The sequence below is a fragment of the Balaenoptera ricei genome, chromosome 12 (genome assembly GCF_028023285.1).
Source record: "Balaenoptera ricei isolate mBalRic1 chromosome 12, mBalRic1.hap2, whole genome shotgun sequence".
Lineage (NCBI taxonomy): Eukaryota > Metazoa > Chordata > Mammalia > Artiodactyla > Balaenopteridae > Balaenoptera > Balaenoptera ricei.
Genome location: NC_082650.1, coordinates 60,832,250 through 60,853,233, shown reverse-complemented (window position 1 = coordinate 60,853,233; position 20,984 = coordinate 60,832,250). Strand labels below are relative to the sequence as shown.

The window sequence follows — 20,984 nt, the reverse complement described above, 5'->3', positions numbered from 1 at the left end:
TCAGAACTTCAAATTTCAAAGAAATTTGCAAGTGTTATTATTTACTTTCTTGATAGATTACATGTGTTCAGTGTGCTTAGTTGTAGAGTTACCTTCTCTGAATGACATATGACACCAGACCATTAAGATGATGGGGGGAAAAATCTGTCTTTAACATTTTATCTTAACAATTGAAATGTTTTATCTTAACAATTGAAATGTTTTATCTTAACAATTGCCATCCCCTAATTTTTAGTACCAATTCTAAAATGATTTAAACTCTTCCTGAGAATCTGTGTCTTATATTTGGACTGTAAGTTCTTTGGGGGAAATATATCACAGTTTTTACACTGACTGTGTATAGAAGTCCCAGGCACAGCTCCAGGCCAAGAGATGCTTTTTACAGAAATGATGTAGAAAAAGTTGTTTCTTCAAATACCTAGTTCTAAATCACATCATTATGAATAACTTGTCTTTAATATATCAGCAATACCTTAAATTAAGTTTACTTTTTTAAAACTCAGAGAAATATCATTCAGAAGTGAATAACAATATATTACTAATACTTTGGGAAAATCAAAGCAAAAAGCATTGGCATTTGGACTGACTTGTGAGGTAACCCAATGTGATGGAAGGGAGGATTCTTATTAGTGATTTATTCTTGAGAAAGTGCTTCTAAGTCCAAGTACAGCATTAAATGCCTTTCTCAAGTTTCTAAGCGGGAACTTCCAAGTGACCTATGAATTGAAGTCTTTTGACCTTTGGGTATCAAGTCTTTTGACCTTTGGGTATCATTAGCTAAAATTTCTCTTCTAGCTAATGATGTTGTTAAGGCTGGTGTTAATACTCTTATTTTAACTGAAATTTACTTATTCTATGTGATAGCGGTGCAGAGGTCCCTAAATACGTTTTAATCTAAAAGGATGAAAGGTTCTATAAACTTAAAAATAGCATTTAAAAATACCTACCTTTGTTTGTCCATTACTTTTTCTTTCAAGTATGGGTCTTTGGGGTTCCCATCTAAGTATTTGTGCCTCTGCAAGATATGTGTCCCAAGAATGTAAAATAATGCCAGTTTTAGGCATCAGATGTAATGTAATGTAGTGTAGTGTAGCGTAATGTAATGTAATACAGTATAATGTAATGCAGTGTAATGCTGACTCCCTTGATCCTTCCCAGGGTGTCAGCACAGTTCGGGACTCAAGAGCATTGCATTAGCAGTCGTGCAACTACACCAGTTTAGCTGGGGTGTCTGAGAACTGTCTACTTCCTTAGCTCTAGATCTCAGCCACTTGGTCTGCGCTGCAACTTAACCGGTGGCCATAGAGGTTACCAGGCTGAGTGCTTTGCATTGTGGCAGGCCAGAGAGGAGGAATTTAACATGGGAGAGTAGAATGTGTTAGGCACTGGGCCAGAGGCAGGTGCCAAGAGGGTCATGGACATGGTGATTTTGAAGCCAGGATGATCTTCGCAGCTCATAAGTGAGTATGAGTCAGAATGTGTTAGTTTATTTCATCCCATTCTTGTCTTTCTCTTTGTCTTTTTCCTATTTCTTGTCTTCTTAAAATGAGAAATATTCCTCTTTTAAATTCTGCCTTCTTATCTGTAGTACCAGTGCCTGAAACATAGTAAGTGCTCAATTAATGTTTATTGTATGAATGAAGACATGTGTGTATGTCTTAAGAGCTTAGACATTACTCCAACTATAGATAAACACAGACATTCATGATTATTAGAATCCAGTGGGAATACTCTGTTTCCATATAAAATCACAACTTTATTTGGAGACCTTTAGAGAAATATAGCAATATCAGAGAGAAGCAAATCCAGGTCTCTTATATTTTACCTATGTTGTTGCAATGTTTTAATGTGGAATAAAAAGACATTTGGCGTTGTTTAAATAAGTCTGAGTCACTCTAGTCTGGTCAAAATGTTCCAGTGTGCTAGTATACAAGGTTTTCCCTCAGGGAAAAGCAAAACTTAGAAAGAAATAATAATCAATAAGGAATGATAGACACTGAAGAATTAAAACTATGTTTTCAAAAGTTACTCTTAGGAGGAATTCTGAATCATCTAGTATAGGGATCCTGACAAGGGCAGGGAACTGGGATCCATGGAGGACAATGAAATGACTGGAGCAGAAGAGAGCTTTACCATCCCCAGGAAAACCAGTACTCCTTATTCTCTCCCCAAGTCCTCTCCAGGGTTCTGTTATTCAATGCTCTTATGTTACTATATTCCAAGAAAGTTTTGATTACTGTCTTCAAGTGGTAGCCAAATTATAGGAGTCAGTAGGTCTACCTTCTTGCATGGGTACCAGGCAAGATCTCTGAACAGGAAAATGTATAGGCCAGTGCCAGAGGGCAGAAAATTTATATATTAGGCAAGTTTGCAAAATTCTTATTTTCCATTCTTTATTTTTTGGAAAAAAAAGGACAAAACACACATTTATGCACATGACCTACATTTTTTACAGCAGTGTTCATAAGGAACATGACTGTTTAAACTGTCATAGTAGATAATGGTTCCAAAGGAGCTCAAATAGTAACAGTCCAAATATGATTTTGATTTATAAATATCTTCTTATAAAAGAAGAAATGTTTTACTAATGATGTGGCTGGCGAAAAATAAATGAGCGGTAGTGCTCCTACATTTGTGTTCAGGTTTATAAGCTATTAGGGGACTTCATAGCACTAAATAAGACTGAAGACAGATTACTTAATGAGTTCAGTCAGGTATTGATAAGCCACTAAAACTCCAAACCATTATTTATTGCTGTTTATTATTCTCCCATCCAAATAAAAAAAAGACTCTGTTTTATATTCCTAACAGTTATCTGAGAATTTCAGACTTAAAATGAGACATTCTAAGGTAAATTTTCTTATAGGCTATAAATTTTGAGATGTTTCTTCTCGGAGAAAGGTTTCATGTTTAGAGTTAACTTGGTAGGCAACTGGCTATGGCCATTAAAGGTATTATGATATTTGGCTCATAGGAAACAATATGCTGCAACACATGAAGTTATCATGTATTCAAAAAAGGCAGTCTTGCTTTGTGTATAGTCTCCTGGCAAAGGCTCAGGAGACATAGAAGGACATAGTGAAAGACAAGGTGGAGATGCTTGGGAAATTCTCAGGTAAAATTATGCAAACATTCCCACATCCTTGGAATACTCTCACATTAACCATCTCTAAAATCCATTTCTGGTGGTGGAGAAAATAATCTAGTTCACCATTGAACAGATTTCATCTGCCTCTATTAGCCTGTTAATGAGATAGAAAAAGAGTACAAGCAATGAGGAATAGATCCTGCTAGAACAGTCCTAAACTCAACCTGAAGCTTACTATCGGATCCAGCCTAAATCATTTGACCTCCAGCCAACTTGAAGATTGGTGAGCATGGAAAAATGATTGTTATTTTAGGACACTGAGGAGAATAGGAGTGGTTCATTATACAGCACTAGTATGGAAATAGCTGGCTGAAACACATGCTGATGGTAATCTCTAGCAGGACTGATTAAGTACAGTTCATCCACATAGACATATAGAAAGGTACTGACTTTGCTGATTTCATCACTGTATAAAAAGGACATATCCTAAGTCACAAAAATTCTAAAACAACTCTGCACCTGTATATAAAGAATTAGTCATTAAGACGTCATTAGGGTGTATTGAAATCTGGCTCCAAGAATAATATATAGAGTAATAAGGAACTAAACCATGAATTTAGTAATTTTATTTTGTGGAAGCACTATTTACAGCTTCCCTGTTTACTAAAATTCTATGAATTTTTAAGGTTAAAATGCTTTCTCTGAAATATTTCCTAAAGAGTTTAATCCACATAAACTTTTTTCATTCTCTAATATTCTACTATTCTCTAATAAAGAAATTAATATACCTCCAGCAAAAACTCTGTTACTTAAAAGTCCTTCTATTTTGAAAAGTGTTAAGAGAAGTGATAACTACAGGAGTTTGACCTTCTATAGGAGTTTATGTGTCGCCTTTGAAAAGAGGGTACAAGTCTACAAATATATGCAAACATTGTGGAAAAAAATCACAACTCATATTGTAAATGCTTAAGGAAAGATACTCTTATACTTGTAGTAGATTAAAACTGTCTCCCACTCTATATGTAAGTGAGGTGATTAACTATTTAGGCAAATGTCTTGGTTAGAGTCCTTAAGTTTTACACTTGTGGGGGTTAATATTCTTTCATCTGACAGATTATCTGGAGTCCAGGTTGTGTTCAGAGAATGCAACCTACAACTTCTTGTGAAATTCTTATAAAAATTATGTTTGCGAGTAATATTAGTCATGGATGATTGAATAAAGGTTATATAGTCTATCCAGTCCTCTGTATTAAGTGTCTCCTTGCATCAAGCTAGAATAAGAAAGCTGTAAACAATGAACATCCTGTTTTAGTTCCTTATACAACTACTTTTATTGGCTTGTGTTTATATTTATATTAACTTCGTGAGCAAGAAGAGCCATTTTGGGTTTTGGAACTGAGAGTGACACAATGAAAGCAGTATATTGTGAAGATAAGTCTGTAATTTCAACCCCTCCCTTCATGTAATTAACAGCCCTAGAGAGTAAAAAGTTTAAGCCAGGTAAGTAATAGTTTAAAAAAATTAGTGTAAACTTTCACTTCTGGTCAAGATGGAGTTATAAGGATTGAAATTACCCTCCTACTGGAAGCATTCAAAGCTGGAAAAATTTATTTAAAACAAAGATTTTAAGACACTGGACAACTGTTAATGAAGGACACTGATTCCTGAGAGATGGTAAACAAACAAGGTGAGCCCAATGACTACCCCAGCTAACTGCCTTGAGAGAGTTTCCAGGTGACGGCACAGAAGAAAGGCACATAGAGTCTTCCAGCTTCCCTGAAATGAAGAGATGGTGTTAGGAGTCCAGGGGCACCAAGGTTGTTGGACTTCATGGAACAGAGAGCAGAAAAGGAGAGAGCTGCACATAGAAAAAAACTCCAGATACTACAGAGGGTCCCCTCAAGTAGGCAGTAGAGTACTGATCAGTGCATTCATGTGAGGAAAAAAGCCGGGCCCTGGGAAATATCCACCCCCTAATATTAGAGGAAATGGTGCCCAACACTCATGATAGTATCATTCCCACCAGCCAGACTGGAAAGACCTCATAATTGGGCAGAGTACTCTGAAGAGTCTTCCCTCATTATTATGGAATAATTTACCCTAGACAAACACCCTCCAGTTCTAAAGTAGAAATCTTAAATGCAAGACCAGAATGGCTCAAACCATTTCTAAAACTTAATTGCATCCCAAAGCAAAGCTTAAGAATATTTTAGAAATACAAAATTGTTTACCACCCGACAAGGTAAAAGACACAACGTCTTGAATCCAAATATTAATCAGCATGCAAAGAAGGAAATTATAACATATGATGAGGGGAAAAAAATCAATCAGTTGAAACCAATCCTGTACTAACACAGATGTCAAAATAAGCAAAGATATTAAAAGTTATTGTAACTGTATTTCATGAATTTCATATATTCAAAAAGTTCAGTAGAGACATAAAAGATATTATTTAAAAAATCCAAATTAAACTATAAGAAATGAAAACTATAATTTCTGACCAAAAAAAGCCCACTAGAATGGATGAATAGAAGATTAGACATTGAAGAAGAAAAGATTAGTGAACTTGAAGCCATAAAAATAGATACCATTTAGAATAAAACAGAGGAAAAAATAATAATAATAAAAAAGAAAAGTGCATCAGTGAGCTATAGGACAACTTTATGTGGACTAATAGGTATATACTTGGAATACCTGAAGCAAAAGGGGTATCAAAACTATAAACCTACAAATCCAAGAATCTCAACAAAAGCTAAGCACAAGGAACAAAGAAAATGACACCAAGACATATCATAAATAAATTGATTAAAAATGAAGATAGTGAGAAAATTTTAAAGCCACCCTGAGAAAAAGAATACATGACATGCACAAAAACAAAACAAGGAGGATAGTAGATTTTTAATGGGAAAAATGTGAAAAGACAGTGAATCAGCATCATTCAAAGTATTAACAGACATAGAGAATAAACGTAGGGCCACCAAGGGGGGAAAGAGGGGGGGTGGTGGTGGCGGTGGGATGAATTGGGAGACTGGGATTGACATGTATACATTAATATGTATAAAATAGATAACTAATAAGAACCTGCTGTATAAAAAATAAATAAATACAATAAAATTTTTTAAAAAGTATTAAACAAATGACAACCTATATTTCTGTACCCAAAGGAAATAATTTTCAAAAATGAAATTGAAATAAAGACACTTTTGTAGACCTCCAAAAGCTAAAAGAATTCATCATCAGGTGACCCACACTATGAGAAATATTAAAGACAATTTTTTCAGGCAGAAGGAAAATTATATGAGAAAGAAATATTGATTTACACAAAAAAATGCAAAACATCAGAATTGGTAAACAATGTGTAAATATAAAATATTTTCCTTATATTTAAATTTCTTTAAAATATACAACTGTTTAAATAGATACAACTTCAATGTCATGTTGAGTATATATATATATATATATATATATATATATATATATATACACACACACACACACACACATATATATAAGTAAACTATATTACAATGATAGAATAAGGGCAAGGAAGGGAAAATTAAAGTACACTGTTGTCAAATTCTTGTACAGGAAGTGGTATAATAACACTTGAAGACAGACTGTATAAGTTAATGGAATGAGCCATTGATATGGGTAACAACATGGATGAATTTCAAAATAATTATGCCAGTAAAAGAAACCAGGCAAAAAAAAGACTACATGATGTATGATTCCATGTGTATAAAACTAGAAAATGCAAAGTAACCTTTAGTGACAGCAGATAAGTCATCACCCAGGATGAGAGTTGGGGGGTGGGGTACAAAAAGGAATGAGAAAGATACATAAAAATGGGAAATGAAGAAACTTTTGGAGAGTGATCAATATGTTCATTATCTTAATTTTGGTAATGTTTCCACAGGTTTATACATGTATCAAAACATAAAATTGTACTTATTAAGTATATATGGCTTATTGTATAAAAATTATACCTCAATGAAACCTTTAAAAAGACCAGTATTAAAAAATGCCAAATGTTTTAGAAACCTTGTTTTTTAATCTAAATAGTAAAGGTAATTCCACAAGCATAATGTACTCTTTAGCTAACAGTTTAGTTATAACAGTATAACTAAAATAATTAATGTATGTCAGGAGAGCAGCTAAACTGAGCCTTAAATGCCTATCAATATTTTTTTTAATAAAACGAGAATCCAGGATTCAAAGGAAGTTATAATAAAATTAAAATGATATAAAGTTTTTCCTGAATATAGTTCTTTTCTATTCAAATTGTAAGTGAGAACTAATTTTCAAGTGCCCTTCTCTTCAATTTCTGAGATAAAGAATTTGTCTTTAATGAATAGTCTATCATTCATCATAAAGATGAAATTTTTTGCCTTCTAGTGATATTCTTCTCAATATCACAAGTTCAAGTTTCAAATATATTTATTTTCTTATACGGTATTAAGACTAGATATCAAAAATTAACTTGGGCATTAAGAACCAGTGATATAGTTCTTTTGCATGCTGGTAGTTACGTAAATTGGTTATAGACTTTCTTCACAGGAACTTAGCAAAAGTCTTTACTTAACTGATTTAAGAACTGTGCTTCCAAATGTTTATTATGAATAAGTATCACGATGTGCAAAGATTTAGCTATAAGGATGCTCATTAAATGTTTGTTTACAATAGTGAAACAATTGAGTACAGCTTTAATGTCCAATGACAAAGTATTATTTAAATAAATGTTGGCACAGCCAAATAATTAAGTATGCAGCCACCATCAATGATGTTGATGGATATTTAATGGCCTAAATCCTATTTATAAAAAGTGAAACCGACAAAGTGCAATTTTCAAGACAACCTTCACAGAATGCTGCATTTTATATTTTAAAAGTCTGCGTTTATAGCGATGGATATGCAAATACATATATATGCAATCCCTTAGTTAATCCTATATTTCACTTAGGAATTACTGTGAAATAAATCAACTCAAAATGTTGTGACTCGAACATTTTTAACAATTCTGTTTGTTGGATGGGACCACATGAGATCACCTATGAAGAGTGTAGATAGAGAGAAGGGGTCTCAGTGCTGAGTTTAGAGGCACACCAATGCTTAGGAGTTGGTAAGAGAAGAATCCAGTGAGGAGGACACTGAGAAGGATCAGCTAGTGAGGTAGCAAATTAACCAGCAGTGTGGAATCTGGAATCCAGGTAAAAACAGTGTTTCAAGGAAGAAGGAAAGAGCAACTATTGAGGCTCACAGGAAAGACAACAACAACAAAAAAAAAAAAAAAGGAAAGGAAAATTGAATACTGACCATAAGATTTTAAAATATAGAGGCTTTTGGTGACCCTGTCAAAAGCTGTTTCATGGAATAGGTCCAAGAGAGAATGACAAGTTTGGAAGTGGAGGCAGTGAGAATAGCCAATTCTTTAGTTTTATTAACAAGCAGGTTTGCTTTATGATGGTGATACAAAGAATTAGCCAATTTTCTGAAGTCACCACAATGCAAAAATCAATGATCTCAATGCAATGGACTGAATGTTTGTATCCCCCCAAAGTTCATATGTTGAAATCCTAACCCCAAATGTGATAGTATTAGGAAGTAAGACCTTTGGGAGGTAATTAGGTCATAAGGGTGAAGCCCTCATGAATAGGATTAGTGTCCTTATAAAAGGGACCCCAGAGAGCTCTCTAGCTCTCTTTAGTAAGCTCTCTCTTATCTCATGTGCAGATACAATGAGAAGAGAGTTGTCCACAACCTGAAAGAGGGCTCTCACTGGAACTTGGCCATGCTGGCACTGTAATCACAGACTGCCAGCCTCCAGAGCTGTGTGAAATAAATTTTCATTGTTGATAAGCCACCTAATCTATGGTACATTGTTATAGCAGCCTAAACTAAGACACTTATGTCTTTCAATTTTGATTGAGGGGACACTGCAGATTTAACTTAATTTGTTGACTTATTTATTGTCAGAGCTGGACTCTTATCTGCTTGGCATTCTGTACCCAAATTAGACAAATGATTTGTATATAGGGCAGTGAGTCTCCCTTATGTAGATTTTAATTAATGCATTTTTAGCACCAAGTCTCCTATCTGATCTCATCTTAGCTGGTATTTCTCAATTCCCAATGTTCTGAGATTCTCAAGAGAAAATAGGCTCCCTTTATGTCTCTGCTTACTTTTCACTTTCCCTTGGAAATATCTTCCTTTATTTCTTTTTTTTCTATCTGCTCCATATCTTCTAAAAATGTATTATAATTTCTTAATTACTGAGGCCCCTCACCTGTTCTTTCATTTATGAGTTTACTATCATTTTTTTCCTTCTTTCATTTTAATGGACCTCAGGGAAGAGAGGAGATAAATGCATTTATTTAAACTGCCCCTTGTAACCAAAAGATTTGTGTGCATTTTTAGGTGGGGGGCATTGAAGAGGAGGAGGAATGGTTACATTAGGATCTTTACTCTCCTGCATAAAAATATAATAATGCTTTCTTTGGGAAGACAGAAACTATTTCAACAACATTGAATTAATCAATCTTTGAATAAAGTTGGTTTCTTTCAAAACTTTGAACTTATCTAGTAGACATATAAACACACACAAAAAAAGTTATAAGATAGTTTTATAACCACACATATTGCAGTTTTTCTTGGAAAGTGTTTGATCAAGTATAATATATACAATGTATCTTTAGATGTGAGGCACGGATATATTAAGGGCCTCAAGAATTATTTCAGAAACAATCAAATGGTACATGGAAATTTTAGGGATGTTCTAGGATGAACACAAGCCTTTATTTCACGGGGAAATCAAGAAGGTAATGAAAAGGAAATTGATGTTATGCTAGATAGTTCTCTACCTTAAGTAGTTACATGTCTCTTGAAAAAAGAATGAAAGGAAAAAATACAAGTGACCAACCTATTTTATCGACTGAGAAATTCAGGATATATATCCATATGTTGTAATGGATGCCATAGTTTGACACTATAATCAAGTATAGATATAGATACTTAGATATAGGTATATACATATATACAATGGCATATATATTACATATATAAAAGTTACCAATATATACACTGCTTAATCTTGATCTTGAGAAACTATATTTCCATAAACTTATAATTTTGATATAAGTTTTAAAAATATCTTAGTGCCACCTGTGAAATTTGTGTTAAAAATACAGCATTCAGTCTTAACTTTTGCTGCATTGCCAACAATGGTTGATAAGTTTAGTTAAGAAAGAAAAAGGCGAGGGGGGACCTTCAAGATGGCGGAGGAGTAAGACGTGGAGATCACCTTCCTCCCCACAAATACATCAAAAATACATCTACATGTGGAACAACTCCTGCAGAACACCTACTGAATGCTGGCAGAAGACCTCAGACTTCCCAAAAGGCGAGAAAATCCCCACGTACCTGGGTAGGGCAAAAGAAAAAAGAAAAAACAGAGACAAAAGAATAGGGAAGGGACCTGCACCTCTGGGAAGGAGCTGTGAAGGAGGAAAAGTTTCCACACACTAGGAAGCCCCTTCACTGGCGGGGATGGGGGGTGACAGAGGTGAAGCTTCGGAGCCACAGAGGAGAGCACAGCAACAGGTGTGCAGAGGGCAAAGCAAGAGATTCCCACACAGAGGATTGGTGCTGACCAGCACCCAAGAGACTTGTCTGCTGACGCGCCGGGGCAGATTGGGGCTGGGAGCTGAGGCTCAGGCTTGGGAAGTCAGATCCCAGGGAGAGGACTGGGGTTGGCTGCATGAACACAGCCTGAAAGGGGCTAGTGCACCACAGCTAGCCAGGAAGGAGTCTGGGAGAAAGTCTGGACCTGCCTAAGAGGCAAGAGACCATTGTTTTGGGGTGCACAAGGAGAGGGGATTCCTTACCCATCTGCCCACAGAAGGCAGAGCACCACCTAAATGAGCTCCAGAGGTGGGCGCAAGCCATGGCTATCAGCTCGGACACCAGAGATGGGCATGAAATGCTAACACTGCTGCTGCAGTCACCAAGAATCCTGTGTGCAAGCACAAGTCACTATCCACACACACCCCCACCCCAAGAGCCTGTGCAGCCTGCCACTGCCAGGGTCCTGTGATCCAGGGACAACTTCCCTGGGAGAATACACGGCACGCCTCAGGCTGTTGCAACTCACGCCGACCTCTTCTGCCTCAGGCTTGCACTGCATTCCAATTATAACTACCATACCCCTTCCTCCCCCCTCCCCCAGGCCTGAGTGAGCCAGAGCCCCCTAATCAGCCACTGCTTTAACCCTGTACTGTCTGGGCAGGAACAGAAACCTTAGGGCAACCTACACACAGACGTGGGGCCAAAACAAAAGATGAACCCCGGGAGCTGTGCGAACAAAAAAGAGAAAGGGAAATTTCTCCGTGCATCCTCAGGAGCAGCAGATTAAATCCCCACAAACAACTTGATGTACCCTGCATCTGTGGAATACCTGAATAGAAAATGAATCATCCCCAAATGGAGGTGTTGGATTTTGGGAGCAACTGTAGGCTTGGGGTTTGCTGTCTGCAACTGACTTCTTTCCGATTTTTATGTTTATCCTAGTATAGTTTTTAGCGCTTGTTATCATTGGTGGATTTGTTTATTGGTTTGGTTGTTCTCATCTTTTTTTTATTATTATTACTTTTTTTATTTTAATAATTTAAAAAATTTTTTTAATTTATTATTATTTTTCTTTCTTTTTTTCTCTGTTTTCTTCTGAGCTGTGTGGCTGACAGTCTCTTTGTGCTCTGACCTGGTGTCAGGTCTGAGCCTCTGAGGTGGGAGAGCCAAGTTCAGGATATTGGACCACCAGAGACCTCCCGGCCCCATATAATATCAATCAACAAGAGCTCTCCCAGAGATCTCCATCTCAATGCTGAGACCCAGCTCCACCCAATGGCTAGCAAGCTCCAGTGCTGGATGCCCCATGCCAAACAACTAGCAAGACAGGAACACAACCCTACCCATTAGAAGAGAGTCTTGAGGGCATGTGATATCCAGTTACTAGGAAGGCTTCCCTACTCCCTGACCTGCTTCCTAGAATCACCTGGCAAACAAATGACTTCACCCAAATCCTTGTCAAAAGGCCTGTTCTCATGGAAACCAAACTAAGGCAACAGATCACATTACTCTCCTCACTGCCTTCCAGAAAAGACCGAGCTCCTTCCTTCAGTCTTCAAAACCCCCCAGCACCCTGCCTTGGGTCTGCCTCTTCTGAACCACTCTCACCTTCTCCAGCCACAAACTTCATACTCTGGCAACACTGAACTGCTCATGGTCACCAGCAGCACCCTCAGCAGGTATGTCTCCCTGCCACAAAAAAACAACAACAAAAAAACAAAACAAAAAAACAAAAACAGCAACAACAACAAAAAATCATACTAAGTTCACAGACACCCCAAAAAACACCACTGGACATGGCCCTGCCCACCGAAAGACAAGATCCAGTCCCACCCACCAGAACACAGGCACCAGCCCCCTCCACCAGGAAGCCTACACAACCCACTGAGCCAACCTCACCCAGTGGAGGCAGACACCAAAAACAACAGGAAATATGAAATTGCAGCCTGCGAAAAGGAGACCCCAAACACAGTAAGTTAAAAAAAGTGAGAAGACAGAGAAATATGCAGCAGATGAAGGAGCAAGGTAAAAACCCCCCAGACCAAACAAATGAAGAGGAAATAGGCAGTGTACCTGAAAAATAATTCAGAGTAATGATAGTAAAGATGATCCAAAATCTTGGAAATAGAATGCAGAAAATAAAAGTAATGTTTAACAAGGACCTAGAAGAACTAAAGAGTAAATGAACAAAGATGAGCAAAACAATAAATGAAATTAAAAATTCTCTAGAAAGAATCAATAGCAGAATAACTGAGGCAGAAGAATGGATAAAATAGTGGAAATAACTACCACAGAGCAGAATAAAGAAAAAATGAAAAGAATTGAGGACAGTCTTAGAGACCTCTGGGACAACATTAAGTGCACCACCATTCGAATTATATGGGTCCCAGAAGAAAAAGAAAAAGAAAGGGACTGAGAAAATATTTGAAGAGATTATAGTTGCAAACTTGAAAGGAAATAGTCAGTCAATTCCAGGAAATGCAGAGTCTCATACAGGATAAATCCAAGGAGAAACAAGCCAAGACATATATTAATCAAACTATAAAAATTAAATACAAAGAAAAAATATTAAAAGCAGCAGGGGAAAAGCAACAAATGACATATAAGGAAATCCCCATAAGGTTAACAGCTGATCATTCAGCAGAAAAACTGCAAGCCAGAAGGGAGTGGCAGGACATATTTAAAGTGATGAAAGGGAAAAACCTACAACAAAGATTACTCTACCCAGCAAGGATCTCATTTAGATTGGATGGAGAAATTAAAACCTTTGCAGACAAGCAAAAGTTAAGAGAACTCAGCACCACCAAACCAGCTTTACAACAATTCCTAAAGGAACTTCTCTAGACAGGAAACACAAGAGAAGGAAAAGACCTACAAAAACAAACCCAAAACAATTAAGTAAATGGTAATAGGAACATACATATCAATAATTACCTTAAATGTAAATGGATTAAATGCTCCAATGAAAAGACACTGACTGGCTGAATGGATACAAAAACAGGACCAGTATATATGCTGTCTACAAGAGACCCACTTCAGACCTAAGGACACATACAGACTGAAAGTGAGAGGATGGAAAAAGATATTCCATGCAAATGGAAATGAAAAGAAAGCTGGAGTAGCAATTCTCATATCAGACAAAACAGACTTTAAAATAAAGACTATTACAAGAGACAAAGAAGGACCCTACATAATGATCAAGGGGTCAATCCAAGAAGAAGATATAACCATTGAAAATATTTATGCACCCAACATAGGAGCACCTCAATACATAAGGCGAATGCTAACAGCCAGAAAAGGGGAAATTGACAGTAACACAATCATAGTAGGGGACTTTAACACCCCACTTTCACCAATGGACAGATCATCCAAAATGAAGATAAATAAGGAAACACAAGCTTTAAATGACACATTAAACAGGATGGATTTAATTGATATTTATAGGACATTCGATCCAAACACAACAGAATACACTTTCTTCTCAAGTGCTCATGGAACATTCTGCAGGATAGATCATATCTTGTGTCACAAATCAAGCCTTGGTAAATTTAAGAAAATTGAAATCATATCAAGTATCTTTCCCTACCACAACACTATGAGACTAGATATCAATTACAGGAACAAAATGTAAAAAATACAAACCCTTGGAGGCTAAACAATATGCTACTAAATAACCAAGAGATCACAGAAGAAATCAAAGAGGAAATCAAAAAATACCTAGAAACAAATGATAATGAAAACATGATGACCCCAAACCTATGGGATGCAGCAAAAGCAGTTCTAAGAGGGAAGTTTACAGCAATACAAGCCTACATCAAGAAACAAGAAAAATCTCAAATAAACAAGCTAACTTTACACCTAAAGCAATTAGAGAAAGAACAAAATATCCAAAGTTAGCAGAAGGAAAGAAATCATAAAGATCAGATCAGAAATAACTGAAAAAGAAATGAAGGAAACGATAGCAAAGATCTATAAAACAAAAAGCTGATTCTTTGAGAAGATAAACAAAATTGATAAACCATTAGCCAGACTCATCAAGAAAGAGAGGGAGAAGACTCAAAACAACAGAATTAGAAATGAAAAAGGAGAAGTAACAACTGACAGTGCAGAAATACAAAGGATCATGAGAGATTACTACAAGCAACAATATGCCAGTAAAATGGACAACCTAGAAGAAATGGACAAATTCTTAGAAAAGCACAACCTTCCGAGACTGAACCAGGAAGAAATAGAATATATAATCAAGCCAATCAAAAGCACTGAAATTGAGACTGTGATTAAAAATCTTCCAACAAACAAATGCCCAGGACTGGATGGCTTCACAGGCAAATTCTATCAAGAATTTAGAGAAGAGCTAACACCTATCCTTCTCAAACTCTTCCAAAATATAGCAGATGGAGGAACACTCCCAAACTCATTCTACGAGGCCACCATCACCCTGATGCCAAAACCAGACAAAGATGTCACAAAGAAAGAAAACTACAGGCTGATATCACTGAAGAACATAGATGCAAAAATCCTCAACAAGATGCTAGCAAACAGAATCCAACAGTACATTAAAAGGATCATTCGCCGTGATCCAGTAGGGTTTATCACAGGAATGCAAGGATTCTTCAATATACGCAAATCAGTCAATGTGATACACCATATTAACAAATTGAAGGAGAAAAACCATATGATCATCTCAATAGATGCAGAAAAAGCTTTTGACGAAATTCAATAAGCATTTATGTTAAAAACTCTCCAGAAAGTAGGCAGAGAGGTAACCTACCTCAACATAATAAAGGCCATATATGACAAACCCACAGCCAGCATCGTTCTCAATGGTGAAAAACTGAAACCATTTCTGCTAAGATCAGGAACAACACAAGGCTGCCCACTCTCACCACTATTATTCAACATAGTTTTAGAAGTTTTAGCCACAGCAATCAGAGAAGAAAAATAAATAAAAGAAGTACAAATCAGAAAAGAAGAAGTAAAACTGTCACTGTTTGCAGATGACATGATACTATACACAGAGAATCCTACAGATGCTACCAGAAAACTACTAGAGCTAATCAATGAATTTGGTAAAGTAGCAGGATACAAAATTAATGCACAGAAATCTCTTGCATTCCTTTACACTAATGATGAAAAATCTGAAAGAGAAATTAAGGAAACACTCCCATTTACCATTGCAGCAAGAAGAATAAAATACCTAAGAGTAAACCTACCTAAGGAGACAAAAGACCTGTATGCAGAAAACTATAAGACACTGATGAAAGAAATTAAAGATGAAACAAACAGATGGAGAGATACACCATGTTCCTGGATTGGAAAAATTAACATTGTGATAACGACTATACTACCCAAAACAATCTACAGATTCAATGCAATCCCTATCAAACTACCAGTCACATTATTCACAGAACTAGAACAAAAAATTTCACAATTTGTATGGAAACACAAAAGACCCCGAAGAGCCAAAGCAATCTTGAGAAAGAAAAACGGAACTGGAGGAATCAGATTCCCTGACTTCAGACTCTACTACAAAGCTACAGTAATCATGACAGTATGGTACTGGCATAAAACAGAAATATAGATCAATGGAACAGGATAGAAAGCCCAGAGATAAACCCATGCACATATGGTCACCTTATTTTGATAAAGATGGCAAGAATATACAGTGGAGAAAAGACAGCCTCTTCAGTAAATGCTGCTGGGAAAACTGGACAGCTATATGTAAAAGAATGAAATTAGAACACTTCCTAACACCATACACAAAAATAAACTCAAAATGGATTAAAGTGCTAAATGTAGGAACAGACACTATAAAACTCTTAGAGGAACACATAGGCAGAACATTCTTTAACATAAATCACAGCAAGATTCTTGTTGACCCACCTCTTAGAGAAATGGAAATAAAAAATAAACAAATGCGACCTAATGAAACTTAAAAGCTTTTGCACAGCAAAGGAAACCATAACAAGACAAAAAGACAGCCCTCAGAATGGAAGAAAACATTTGTAAATGAAACAACTGACAAAGGATTAATCTCCAAAATATACAAGCAGCTCATGCAGCTCAATATCAAAAAAACAAACAACCCAATCCAAAAATGAGCAGAAGACCTATATAGACATTTCTCCAAAGAAGATATACAGATTGCCAACAAACACAGGAAAGGATGCTCAATCATTAGAGAAATGCAAATCAAAACTGCAATGAGGTATCACCTTATACTGGTCAGAATGGCCATCATCAAAAATCTACAAACAATAAATGCTGGAGAAGGTGTGGAGAAAAGGGAACCCTCTTGCAATGTTGGTGGAAATGTATATTGATATAGCCACTATGGAGAACCGTATGGAAGTTCGTTAAAAAACTAAAATTAGAACTACCATATGACCCAGCAATCCCACCACTGGACATATACCCTGAGCAAACCATTATTCAAAAAGAGACATGTACCACAGTGTTAATTGCAGCACTATTTATAATAGCCAGGACATGGAAGCAACCTAAGTGTCCATCGACAGATGAATGGATAAAGACTATATGGCACATATATTCAATGGAATACTACTCAGCCATAAAAGAAATGAAATTGAGTTCTTTGTAGTGAGGTGGATGGACCTAGAGTTCGTCATACAGAGTGAAGTAATTCAGAAAAAGAAAAACAAATACTGTATGCTAACACATATATATGGAATCTAAAAAAAAAAGGTTCTGATGTAACTAAGGGCAGGACAGGAATAAAGATGCAGATGTAGAGAATGGACATGAGGACACGGGGAGGGGGAAGGGTAAGCTGCAACGAAGTGAGAGAGTGGCATTGACATATAAACACTACCAAATGTAAAATAGATGGCTAGTGGGAAACAGCCACTTAGCACAGGGAGATCAGCTCGGTGCTTTGTGACCACCTAGAGGGTTGGGATAAGGAGGGTGGGAGGGAGACGCAAGAGGGAGGGTATATGGGGATATACGTATACATATAGCTGATTCACTTTGTTATATAGCAGAAACTAACACAGTATTGTGAAGCAATTATACTCCAATAAAGATGTTAAAAAAAAGGCATGTAATTTTTATAGTAGATAAAAGTAATTCAAAGTATTTAGAAGTAATTTCTGTCATCACAACAACAGCTTCAGCAAATATAGAAGTACTATGAAATTTATTTTTGACTTAGAGCTTACCTTGAGAAGAGGTATCTGATAAAGGTAATGAATTATGACTTAGTTCCAGAATTCTTAGCTTATTTCATGGAGAACTTTCCATTATACCTTAAGTGGAACTTTAAAGAGATAAGTGCAGACATAAGGAAACTATGAATAAAAAGTTATGCTTGAAGAAAGAAAAAGTAATGTATCCTTTTTTCATGTTTTTTGCTCATATTGATGAAGACCTAAAATGAATGATTCCCCAAAACTTTGCCTTTCTTGATTGACAGAAAAATATTAACATTGGAAACCTTTGATAGTGGTGATTTAATTCAAAACAATTATGCTAAACTTTTTGAATTCTGAATCCTGGAAAACTCTCATTTCAGGAAACACAAGAACAAACCAAAAGAGAACAAGTTTATAAGAGCAAAAATACCATTATTTCTGACACTGATGATTCAGAGTTTATGACATTCTTGACAGACTAAAGTTTATCTTTAGCTCTTTGCAGAAGAAGAAAATAATGTAAATAAAATGATAACCTGATTAAAGAACTTTCAAAAACTGTCAATTCTCTACACTGTTATAGAAGCACCTATGGCTAATCATTTTCCCACTTTTTAAAAAGAAAATCTCCTAAGGGTTTTTTGTAGGGAAGACTTAAGAATCATTGAAAATGAAAGCTCTTGGGAACTGGGGAGATTACCTTAACTTGAAAACTTTCAGCATGAACTCTCAGCTTCTCAAACAACTCAATGTCATTTTTAACCATTCAGAAGTCCTTTCTAACGATTTTAGTAGTTTCTTTGATAAGAGTAAGATGACTGATTTTGGAAACTTTTCAACCTTGGTCAAGAATCTGTTTTTCTTGTTTGTTTGTTTTTTGTTTTTTTAACATCTTTATTGGAGTATAATTGCTTTACAATGGTGTGTTAGTTTCTGCTGTATAACAAAGTGAATCAGCTATACTTATACATGTATCCCCATATCTCCTCCCTCTTGCCTCTCCCTCCCACCATCCCTATCCCACCGCTCTAGGTGGACACAAAGCACCGAGCTGATCTCCCTGTGCTATGCGGCTGTTTCCCATTAGCTATCTATTTCACCTTTGGTAGTGTATATATGTCCATGCCACTCTCTCACTTTGTCCCAGCTTACCCTTCCCCCTCCCTGTGTCCTCAAGTCCATTCTCTACACCTGCGTCTTTATTCCTGTCCTGCCCCTAGGTTCTTCAGAACCTTTTTTTTTTTTTTTTGGATTCCATATATATGTGTTAGCATACTGTTTTTCTCTTTCTGACTTACTTCAGTCTGTATGACAGATTCTAGGTCCATCCACCTCACCTCAAATAAGTCAATTTTGTTTCTTTTTATGGCTGAGTAATATTCCATTGTATATGTGCCACATCTTCTTTATGAATTCATCTATCATGGACACTTAGGTTGCTTCCATGTTCTGGCTATTGTAAATAGAGCTGCAATGAACATTGTGGTACATGACTCTTTTTGAATTATTGTTTTCTCAAGGTATATGCTCAGTAGTGGGATTGCTGGGTCATATGGTAGTTGTATTTTTAGTTTTTTAAGGAACCACCATACGGTTCTCCATAGTGGCTGTATCAATTTACATTCCCACCAACAGTGCAAGAGGGTTCCCTTTTCTCCACACCCTCTCCAGCATTTATTATTTGTAGATATTTTTGCTGATGGCCATTCTGACCAGTGTGGGGTGATACCTCATTGTAGTTTTGATTTACATTTCTCTCTTGATTAGTGATGTTAAGCATCCTTTCATGTGTTTGTTCGCTATCTGTATATCTTCTTTGGAGAAATGTCTATTTAGGTCTCCTGCCCATTTTTGGATTGGGTGGTTTGTTTTTTTTGATATTGAGCTGCATGAGCTGCTGGTATATTTTGGAGATTAATCCTTTGTCAGTTGCTTCATTTGCAAATATTTTCTCCCATTCTGAGGGTTGTCTTTTTGTCTTGTTTATGGTTTCCTTTGCTGTGCAAAAGCTTTTCAGTTTCATTAGGTCCCATTTGTTTATTTTTGTTTTATTTCCATTTCTCTAGGAGGTGGGTCAGAAAGGATCTTGCTGTGATTTATGTCAGAGTGTTCTGCCTATGTTTTCCTCTAAGAGTTTTATAGTGTCTGGCCTTACATTTAGGTCTTTAATCCATTTTGAGTTTATTTTTGTGTATGATGTCAGGGCGTGTTCTAATTTCGTTCTTTTACATGTAGCTGTCCAGTTTTCCCAGCACCACTTATTGAAGAGGCTGTCTTTTCTCCAAAGAATCTGTTGTAATGAGTGTATTGAATATGGGTAAAGAGCGCAAAGAAGAAAGTGAGAAATCTGGTAGAAAGTAGGTGGGAGGAAGCCCCTGTAAGGTAGATGTGGAGCAATTTGAAGGGGGGTTTGTGGAAGGGAGACAGGAGCAAAATGGCAAGGAACTGGCAGAGTGAGAGATTTTACCAAGTGTTGGTAGGGAATGAGAATCCAATCCTTTTAATTTTTTAAAGAGATGAAGAGAAGTGCTGGAAAACAATTTTTCCCACTGTGGTTGCAGTGCCCAGTAATCTGAGCCTCGTCCAGCCTGTCTTCTTAGGTGGCATGTTTTTTATAGAGAGACAAGAATACTCAGGCTCTCTGTCCCTCTAGTGATGCCATTCAGCCACAGTATGAACAATTGCAATGTCGTCAATATCACTATCTATGCTGGGTTTTAAAGAATGTGTTGTATGGTCACACTATCCTACTCTCACTTATTTGCCATGTGCCATTTCACTTGTTTGCAGCACTTTCCTCAGCGTGTTAAAAAAGGACCTGAGGCTTATCCATAAATCTCAACCTTAATAACATATATGGATGTCACAGAGGCCCTCAAAAAGCAGATGACAAAGCAGATTTAAATGTTCAGGGATTTTATTAGGAGAAATATCTGTGTGAAATAAAACAGGAAGGGAGCTGGATAAAGCTGGGATGATAATAAAAGCACATGCAAATCTGACCCTCAGTGAAGGGAAGAGGTAGGGGAGGTTGGTTGCCAGTGTTCTAGACAGCCCTGAATCTAAGGGAGGTTTGGCAAGGCTGTCAAAGAGTGCTCTCCAACCAAAGTTGTCCATCAGAG

At 36.6% G+C, this 20,984-nt stretch overlaps 1 long non-coding RNA gene across 3 annotated transcripts in view; it reads left to right on the top strand.

Moving 5' to 3' along the window:
- LOC132376356 (uncharacterized) overlaps positions 1–20,984 on the top strand; it is a 1,138,994-nt gene that overhangs the window by 759,698 nt on the left and 358,312 nt on the right. The gene's annotated exons all lie outside the window — the stretch shown is intronic.